General features: G+C 40.0%; 1 pseudogene; it reads left to right on the forward strand.

Annotated features, from left to right (window-relative positions):
* Positions 1 to 6,407: 6,407 nt before the first annotated feature.
* Positions 6,408 to 9,746, forward strand: LOC112414834 (zinc finger protein 709-like; annotated as a pseudogene).
* The last annotated feature ends 669 nt before the right edge of the window (positions 9,747 to 10,415 follow it).

A 10,415-nucleotide genomic window follows, 5' to 3' on the forward strand; every position in this document is an offset into this window, starting at 1 on the left:
TTTTTTAAGGTTTTCTTGTGTCCGTTGAATTGCCTTTACTTCTTTGTCAAAGATCAGTTGAATACATTTTTTGTGTGTTTACAGGAAAGCAATTGATATTTATATTCTTCAGCCTTGCTGTACACTTTTATTAATTCCCAGAGTTATGTCTGTTTGTTGTGGATGCTATCAGATGCTTTACATAGAAAATCATGTCATATAGAACAAAGACAGTCTTATTTCTTGCTTACCAGTCTATGTACCTTTTATTTTCTTTTCATGTCTTACTGCATTGGCCAGAGCTTCCAGTACAATGTTGGATAGATGCTTCCTTGCCCTGTTCTTAAATTCCCTGTGAAGCATCCAGTTACTTACCATTAAGTACAATATTAACTACAAGTGTTGTGTAGATTTTTTTTTTAAGAACAGAGAGTTCCCTTCTATTATTAGTTTATTATCATAGTGGATGTTAGATTGTATCAAATCTTTTTTCATTTTTTATTTCCCTCTCCTTTCATTTTTGATATTAATAATTTCTGTCTTCCCTCTTTGCCTGGTAATCTTGACTAGATGTTTATCAATTTTATTAAATTAATCTTTCAAAGAACCAGCTTTTGGTTTTGTTAATTTTCTCTATTGCTTTCCCATAATTACACTGATTTCTCTTTTAACTTTAAATGTTTCTTTTCTTCTGCTTACTCCCATTTTAATTTGCTGTTATTTTTATTGCTTCCTCTGTTAGATGCTTACGTTATTGAATATAGATCTTTGGGTTTTTCTAGTGTAGCCTAGAAACTTCTTGTGTAGCCTAGAAACTTGATAGCCTAAACTTCCCTCTTTACATTAGTTATGCTGCATCCCACAGCCTTTAATAAGGTGTATTTTCATTTCCTTTAGTCACAAAATAGTCTCTCTTGAGACTTCTTCTGTGATCCCACGTATTATTAGAATTCTGTTATTGAATTGCCATGTATATTAGGGGTTTCCAGCTATCTTCCTGTCATTTATCTCTAGAATATGTCAATGTGGACTGAGAGCATATTTCATATGGTTTCTTTTCTTTCAGTTTATTAAGGTGTGTTCTGTGTTACAAAATGTAGTCTGTCTTGGTGAACGTTCCATGTGAACTTATAAAGAATGCATATTCTGCTGTTATTGCCTTAAGTATTCCATAGATCACAGTTAAATCTAGTTGTTTTATTGTGCTGATCAGTTTAACTGTCCTGATTTTCTCCTGTTGGAATTTATAATTTATGGTAAGGGGGCATTGAAGTCTTCCACTATAGTAGTGGATTCATCTGTTTCTCCTTGCATTCTATCAGCTCCTTTCTCCTTGCATTCTAATGCCCCTCTTTTGTTATGCATGTACACATGAAGAATTGCTATGCCTTCATGGAGAATGGGCCCCTTTGTCTTTATGTAATGCCCTCTTCATCTGTGAGTTTTCCTTGGTCTGAAATCTGCATTGTCTGAAATTCATACGTCTACACCAGCTTTCCTTCATTAGTGTTGGCGTGGGACATTTTTCTCCATTCCTTTACCTTTCATCTGAGTCTTTATATATTTAAAGTGGGTTGCTTGGGCTTCCCTGGTGGCACAGTGGTTAAGAATCCCCCTGCCAATAAAGAGGACACGGGTTCGAGCCCTGGTCCAGGAAGATCCCACATGCCGCAGAGCAATTAAGCCCGTGCGCCACAACTACTGAGCCTGCACTCTAGAGCCTGTGAGCCACAACTACTAAGCCCACATGCCACAATTACTGAAGCCCACGCACCTAGAGCCCACACACCACAAGGAAGAGCGGCCCCTGCTCGCCACAACTAGAGAAAGCCCGCACACAGCAATGAAGACCCAACGCAGCCAAAAATAAAAAATTTAAAAATAAATAAATAAAATTAAGTGGGTTTCTTTTTTTTTTAATATTTATTTGGCTGCGCCTGGTCTTAGTTACAGCACATGGGATCTTCATTGCAGCATGCGGGATCTTTAGTTGTGGGATGCGGGGTCTTTAGTTGCAACATGTGAGATTTTTTAGTTGCGGCATGCCAACGCTTTTAGTTGCAGCATGTGGAACCTTTAGTTGTGGCCTGCAAACTCTTAGTTGCAGCATGTTGGATCTAGTTCCCTGACCAGGGATCGAACCCGGGGCCCCTGCATTGTGAGCATGGAGTCTTAGTCACTGGACCACGAGGGAAATCCCTAAAGTGGGTTTCTTATAGGCAACATATAACTGTGACTTTTTAAATCTGATATTACTGCATCTGTCTTTCAACTGTATTGAGAGCATTGATGATTAAAGTTGTTGATCAGGTCAGATGAATATTTACCATACCTGTTACTGTTTTCTCTTTCTTGCCCTTGTTTTTGTTTGTTTGTTCATTTAATTTTTATTTATTTATTTATTTTTGGCTGTGTTGGGTCTTCTGCACGCGGGCTTTCTCTAGTTGCGGCGAGCAGGGGCTACTCTTCGTTGCGGTGCACAGGCTCCTCATTGCAGTGGCTTCTCTTGTTGTGGAGCACCGGCTCTAGGCGTGCAGGCTTCAGTAGTTGTGGCACACAGGCTCAGCAGTTGTGGCCTGCAGTCTCTAGAGCACAGGCTTAGTTGCTCCATGGCATGTGGGATCTTCCCGGACCAGGGCTCAAACCCGTGTCCCCTGCATTGGCAGGTGGATTCTTAACCACTGCGCTACCAGGGAAGTCCCTTGTCCTTGTTTTTTGTTTCTGTCTTCCACCTTTTTCCTGCCTTCTCTGGCTTTAATTGAGCAATTTACATGATTCATTTTTTTATCTGCTCTTAGCATATCAATAACACATTTTTAAAAAATTTTTGTGGTTGCCTTTGAGTTTGCAGTGTACATTTACAACTAAGCCACATTCTCTGTCAAGTATAGGCATACCTCATTTTACTGTGCTTTGCTTTATCGCACTTTGCAGATATTGCATTTGTAGCAACTCTGGCAGGCAAGCTATTGGCACCATTTTTCTAACAGCATTATCTTTTTCTTTTTTTTTTTTTTTTTCTTTTTGGCTATGTTGGGTCTTCGTTTCTGTGCGAGGGATTTCTCTAGTTGTGGCAAGCAGGGGCCACTCTTCATCGCAGTGCACGGGCCTCTCACTATCGCGGCCTCTCTTGTTGTGGAGCACAGGCTCCAGACGCACAGGCTCAGTAGTTGTGGCTCATGGGCGTAGTTGCTCCGCAGCATGTGGGATCTTCCCAGACCAGGGCTTGAACCCGTGTCCCCTGCATTAGCAGGCAGATTCTCAACCACTGCGCCACCAGGGAAGCCCTAACACCATTATCTTTTAATTAAGGTATGTTCATTTTTTTCTAGGCATAATGTTATTGCAACTTAACAGATTACAGTATAGTTTTTCATTTGTTCGTTTGTTTGGCTACACCACGCAGCTTGTGGGATCTTAGTTACCCGACTAGGGATTAAACCTGGGCCCTTGGCAGTGAAAGCACCAAGTCCTAACTACTGGAAAACAGGGGATTCCCTACAGTATAGTGTTTTATATGCACTGGGAAACCAAAAAAATCATGTTAATGGCTTCACTGCAATATTCATTTTACCGCGGTGGTCTGGAACCACGCCCAAAATAACTTCAAGGTGTGTCTGTATCATTATACCATTTCACTGGTTGTACAGGTAGCTCATACCACATTGTTCCCAATTCTCCCTTCCCTGTCCCTTGTCATATTGCTGTCATTTATTTCACTTATCTATAAGCTTATTATTACCAAATACATTGTTGCTAATATTATTTTAAACAAAGTACCATCTGTTACATTAATGACAGTAAATCTCAAAGATACTTTACCATCCTTTATTCCTTTTATAATCCTCCACTGTTGTCATTTACATTTTTTCTGATGAATTTTTGAACATTCATTCAAAGTAGGTGTACTAATGACAAATTCCCTCAATTTTTGTCTCAGAAGGTCCTTATTCTTTTTTAAAAATATTTATTTACTTGGCTGCGTCGGTTCTTAGTTGCGGCACATGGGATCTTCATTGCAGCTTACAGGATCTTTAGTTGCGGCATGCAGGATCTTTAGTTGCAGCATACAAACTCTTAGTTGCAGCATGTGGGATCTAATTCCCTGGCCAGGGATTGAACCCAAACCCCCTGCGTTGGGAGCATGGAGTCTTAGCCACTGCACCACCAGGGAAGTCCCCCTTATTTCTTCTTTATTTTTGAAGAATGATTTTGCTTGACACAATTCTACAGGAGTGGGCTTCCCTGGTGGTGCAGTGGTTAAGAATCCGCCTGCCAATGCAGTGGACATGGGTTTGAGCCCTGGTCCAGGAAGATCCCACATGCCATGGAACAACTAAGCCAGTGTGCCACAGCTACTGAGCCTGCGCTCTAGAGCCTGCGAGCCAAAACTACTGAGTCTGCATGCCACAACTACTGAAGCCCATGCACCTAGAGCTGTGCTCCGCAACAAGAGAAGCCACCACAATGAGAAGCCTGTGCACTGCAACGAAGAGTAACCCCCGCTTGCCGGAACTAGAGAAAGCCTGCGCACAGCAATGAAGACCCAACACGGCCAGAAATTAATTAATTAATTTTTAAAAGTTCTAGGAGAGTGTTTTTTTTAATTTCAAAACTTTAAATATTTTGTGCCGTTCTGTTCTTGTTTGCACAATGTCTGAAAAGAAGTCTGATTAATTCAAATTTTTGTTTCTCTGAACCTAAGAAGTGTTTTCCTCTCTGGCTTCTTTCAATACATCCTTTTTGTCTTTGATTTTTCACTAGTTTGAATATGATAATGTAGTCGTCCCTTGGTGCCCTTGAGGGATTGGTTCCAGAATCTGCCACGGATACTGAAATCCATGAACGCTCAAGTCCCATAGTTGGCCTTCCGTATTCATGGGATGCACATCCATAAGTATGGAGGGCTGACTGTATATTTATTGAAAAAATATACATATAGGTGGACCCATACAGTTCACACCCATGTTGTTCAAGGGTCTACTGTACTTGGGTGTGCACTTCTGATGTTTTCATATTTAGTGTTTCTGTATCTACAGTTTGCAGTCTGTCATTAATTTTAGGAAATTTTGTTGTTGTTGTTTTCTGGGTTAATTAATTAATTAATTAATTTTTTGGCTGCATTGGGTCTTTGTTGCTGAGTTCGAGCTTTCTCTAGTTGCGGGAAGTGGGGGCTGCTCTTCGTTGCGGTGCGCGGACTTCTCATTGCGGTGGCTTGTCTTGTGGAGCACGGGCTCTCGGCACCCGGGCTTCAGTCGTTGTGGCACGAAGGCTCAGTAGTTGTGGTTCGCGGGCTCTAGAGCACAGGCTCAGTAGTTGTGGCACACTGGCTTAGTTGCTCCATTGCATGTGGGATCTTCCCGGACCAGGGCTCAAACCCATGTCCCCTGCACTGGCAGGCAGTTTCTTAACCACTGCACCAACAGGGAAGTCCAAAATTTTGGTGTTTACTAATTCACTTATTTTTTCTGTTTCTTTCCGTTTTTTCCTTCAGGTATTAGTGTTATGTGTATTTTAAACATTCTGTTCAAGAACATTATCCTGGGGTTCATGGATGTTGTATTCTGTCTTTTTTGGGTTTTTTTGTCTTTGTATTAGATTCTGGCCTAGTAAATAAATAGACTTTTTTGTCAGTATAGGCTTTATTAGGAACAATATTTGGGGCACATTTCAAAATTCCATCTTCCTTTTCTCTTTCCCAGTTTTGGAGACACTGGCTTGCCCTTTGACCTCAATGCACACATGGATCTCAGAAGGGTTGTTCATTTCAAGGTCTTTCATTTTCTTCTAGTGAGACCGAGAATGACATATTCTAAGTTCCCTAAATTCCAGACTGGAAGTTAGCAGGACACCATCAACATTGGCTGGTTGGGAATAGCTTCTTCCTGAAATTGGAGGATGGAGATTTTATATTCTTTTGGAGGAAAGCACTGCTGACATTTTTACATATTTTATAATCGTGGGCTAATTTACCATCAAGCCATTGTGGACTTCAGTGAACTTGCAATCTACAGCTCTTAACCTGTTCCTCAAGTGCAACAAGGATCAGGGTGCACCATTCAGGATTGACTGGAAAGAGATCTTTTGGTACATCATCTCATTAGCTGTTCTAAAAAATGCCTGGAAGCAGCCCCAAGGCACATGAGTTTAGGGATTCTTTCATTCTAAGTTGTCATGCCTCTTCCTCATGTCTGAGCTCTAAGTTTCAAATAATGTTTTAACCTATCAGATCAGGGGAAAAAGTGAAGAATTGTGTCTGTGACAAATATTACACAAGTTAAAAGCAACACTTGCCCACAGGAATATTTACATTCAGGCAGCTGCCTCTGATTACTTCTAATGGCCTGGATGACTTTAGGACAGTGTGACCAGCTGGGCTTTTTTACAAGTTTGATTTCTACAGGCCTCCTGGACTTGCATGTTGGGTCATGGGACTAGAAGAAAAAGCTTCCAGTTCTTCACTGGGTTTTTATTTATTGAAAGCTCATGCAGATTTGACCCTTTGCCTCATGGAGTGCTGTGAATGGTGGGGTGATAAGGAAGAAGATGAAAGAATCTTTCTCACAAGGAATTAGTGGTCTTAAAATGATAATATTTGTTTCATTCCTATAGCATTTCCCAACCATTTCCCAACATGCTGCGCACCATGCTGTTAGAGAGAAATGAGATGTTAGAGAGAAAAAATGTGATCACAGTAAAAATGTGTAAATAATTTGCATGTACTCATGATATCATTAAACTCTAAAAAGGAGTGGGACTTCCCTATTGGTCCAGTGGTTAGGACTCTGTGCTTCCACTGCAGGGGGCCCGGGTTTGATCCCTGGTTGGGGAACCAAGATCCTGCATGCTGCACAGCATGGCGGGAAAAAAAAACCCAAAAAACTTACGAAGGAGTAAGTGTGGACAGAGAGTAAGATTTTGATGATCATAGTTAGATAAAAGTCATAGATAAATGTTTGGAGAAGACAGACTCACACATAACCCTCCTATAGATGGAGTATAGATGTCTAGTGCTGTCAGTGTCATGCATCTGACTGTACATTTATTGGGGATATTTTTAGGACTCAGTAGCTTTTGAGGATGTGGCTGTGAACTTCACCGTGAAAGAGTGGGCTTTACTGGATCCTTCACAGAAGAAACGACAGAGATGTGATGCTGGAAATCTTCTGGAACCTGGCCTCAATAGGTAAGGACAACAACATTCCTTCACTTTGTCAGTTTGAGAATGAGTTTTCTTGCCCACCGACGTTGTTCCAAGATGTGGAACGTGGAAAAGGAAGAATGTTGGTAAGTAAACTAGACATGGTCACAGCTCTAGGCATGGACCTAGACTCTAATAGTTTTTCTGTAACTTCTAATACTTTGGAATTATTTTTCTGGGTCTACATTTTAGGGAAAACATGGGAAGATCATGTCATTGAAGATCAGTACAAAAACCAGGAGAGAAAACTAAGCTGAGTTGCACTCACAATGAGAAGCAGTATCTCATGTGAGCATCCTAGTATGTTATGATATTTTTAAAAAAAGTAAACACAGAAACCAACACATGATTGTAAAGCAATTATACTCCAATAAAGATGTTAAATAAATAAATACATAGAAGCAAACAACAAATAATCCTTGCTTTAAATGTATTTATTAGAAAAATTTCAAAAACAAAAACAAAAGAAAGAAAAAATTTCTCCAAAATACTGTCTGAAATGTGACATAGTCATTCAGTGTTTGTAAAATATTTCTCTTGGAAACAGTATTAGTAAACCCTCCGTATGAATGTTACCATTTAAATAGTCTCAAGGGTGAAGTTCTCTTGTAGAGCATTCAGTATATTCAATTTCAAACAATTCAGGCGAGGGAGAAACTCTACACTATCCCTATAAATCATAATAAATATAATAAGTATAAAATCATTAATAAAGAAATAATTAACAGTGTGCTTCTCATTATTTACAGAAGTCATATGGTTGAGGCACTCTGTGAAAATAAAGAGGGTAGTCCATGTGGAGAAAACTTCAGCCTTATTCCAAATCTCAGTCTGAACAAGAAAACTACTGGAGTAAAACCACATGAATGCGGTGCATGTGAAAAAATCTTTACATGTCATTCATCCCTTAATAGACATATGAGATGTCACACTGAACACAAACCATATGAGTATCAGAAATATGGAGAGAAGACGTATAAATGTAAGGCATGTGGGAAAGCCTTTAGTTATCTGCAGTGTTTTAAAAAACATGAAAAATCACAATGGAGAGAAAATGTATAAATGTAAAGACTGTGGGAAAGCTTTTATTATGTGTCTCAAAACCCTTCGAAGACACATGATAACACATACTGGAGATGCTCCTTATAAATGTAAGGAATGTTGGAAAGCCCTCAGTTGTTCCAGTTACACTTTTTTTTTTTTTGCGGTATGTGGGTCCCTCACTGCTGTGGCCTCTCCCGCTGCGGAGCACAGGCTCCGGACGCACAGGCTCAGCGGCCATGGCTCATAGGCCCAGCCACTCCACAGCACGTGGGATCCTCCCGGGCCGGGGCACGAACCCATGTCCCCTGCATCGGCAGGCGGACTCTCAACCACTGCGCCACCAGGGAAGCCCTCCAGTTACACTTTGAGTGCATGAAAGAACTCACACTGAAGAGAAACCCTATCATTGTAAACGCTCTGGAAGAGCCTATAGATATCAAACACATGACAGAACTGGCACAGTAGAGCAGTTCTATGAATGTAAGCAATGTAGTAAGGCTTATATTTCCCTTTGAGGTTTAAAAATACATGAAAGAAATCACACTGGAGAGAAACCCTACAAATGTAACGAATGTGGTAAAGCTTTCAATTCTCATCTAGGTTTCAAAATACATGAAAGAAATCACAGTGGCGAGGAACCATATGAATGTAAAAAACGTACCAAAGCATTCAGCTGCCCCAGTTCTCTTCAAAGACATGGAAGAATTCATACTGGAGAGAAACCCTATCAATGTAAGGCATGTGGGAAAGCCTACAGATACCAGAGTTCCTTACATACACACAAGAGGACTCACAAAGGAGAGAAACCCTGTGAATGTAAGCAGTGTGGGAAAGGCTTTCTCTTTCTAGCTTCCGAGCACACATGATCATTCACAGTGGAGATGGACCTTATAAATGTAAGGAATGTGAGAAAACATTCTTTTCTCCCAGTTCATTTCAAATACATGAAAGGAGACACACTGGAGAGAAACCCTATGAATGTAAAATATGCGGTAAAGGCTTCAGTTGTTCCAGTTATGTGCAAGTACATGAAAGAATTCATACTTGAGAGAAACCCTTTATTTTATTTATTTATTTTTTAAAACATTTTTATTTTTGACTGCATTGGGTCTTTGTTACTGCACGTGGGCTTTCTCTAGTTGTGGCGAGCGGGGGCTACTCTTCGTTGCAGTGCACGGGTTTCTCATTGCAGTGGCTTCTCTTGTTGCAGAGCATGGGCTCTAGGTGTGTGGGCCTCAGTAGTTGTGGCTCGTGGGCTCTAGAGTGCAGGTTCAGTAGCTGTGTCACACGGGCTTAGTTGCTCCACAGCAGGTGGGATCTTCCTGGACCAAGGCTCAAACCCGTGTCCCCTGCATTGGCAGGTGGATTCTTAACCACTGTGCCACCAGGGAAGTCCTGAAAGAAACCCTTTAAATGTGATAAATGTGGGAAAGCCTTCATTTATCACACAAACTTTCAAAGACATATGAGACTTCACACTGGAGAGATACCATACAGATGTGAAGAATGTGGGAAAGACTAGTGGTCCCAGTTCATCCCAAAGGCATGAAGGGAGTCACTGGATACTCTTGAATGTAAACAACGTGGGAAAGACTTCATTTGACCCCATCCCTACATGTTAAAACTCTCATGGAAAAGAAAAAAAAATGTGGGTAACATTAGAAAACTTGCTGGAAATTAATCTATGTATAAAGCATAAGAAAAATTTCAATATGAAAGAATTATAAAAATTTAAATATGTTTGCTAAGCCTCTTTCTTAAAGGACATCATTGGACTGTGGATTTTTACCAATTATTGTTTTTATTATTTTATTTTTATTTTTATTGAAGTATAGTTGCTGTACAATATTATACGTTACAGGCATACAATATAGTTATTCACAATTCTTAAAGGTTATACTTCATTTGTAGTTATTATAAAATACTGACTGTATTCCTTGTTTGTACCATATATCCTTGTAGCTTATTTTATACCTGCCTACCAATTACTTTTAGAAATGGTGATTGAGGTGAGGTAATTCTGTGAGTTGCCTGTCAATAGTAATACATAAGATTAATAGGTAGTTCTTTTTTGTTAAATGAGTTAATGATATTTTCTCTTTGTATTTTGAAGCCTCTTGAACTGATGGGTAAATTGAAGTGTATTTCCAATATGCAGTTAGGTTTAATTTTTTAATAACATTTTATTTGT

Source organism: Neophocaena asiaeorientalis, unplaced genomic scaffold, assembly GCF_003031525.2.
Source record: "Neophocaena asiaeorientalis asiaeorientalis breed wild unplaced genomic scaffold, Neophocaena_asiaeorientalis_V1.1 scaffold87, whole genome shotgun sequence".
Classification (NCBI taxonomy): Eukaryota; Metazoa; Chordata; class Mammalia; order Artiodactyla; family Phocoenidae; genus Neophocaena; species Neophocaena asiaeorientalis.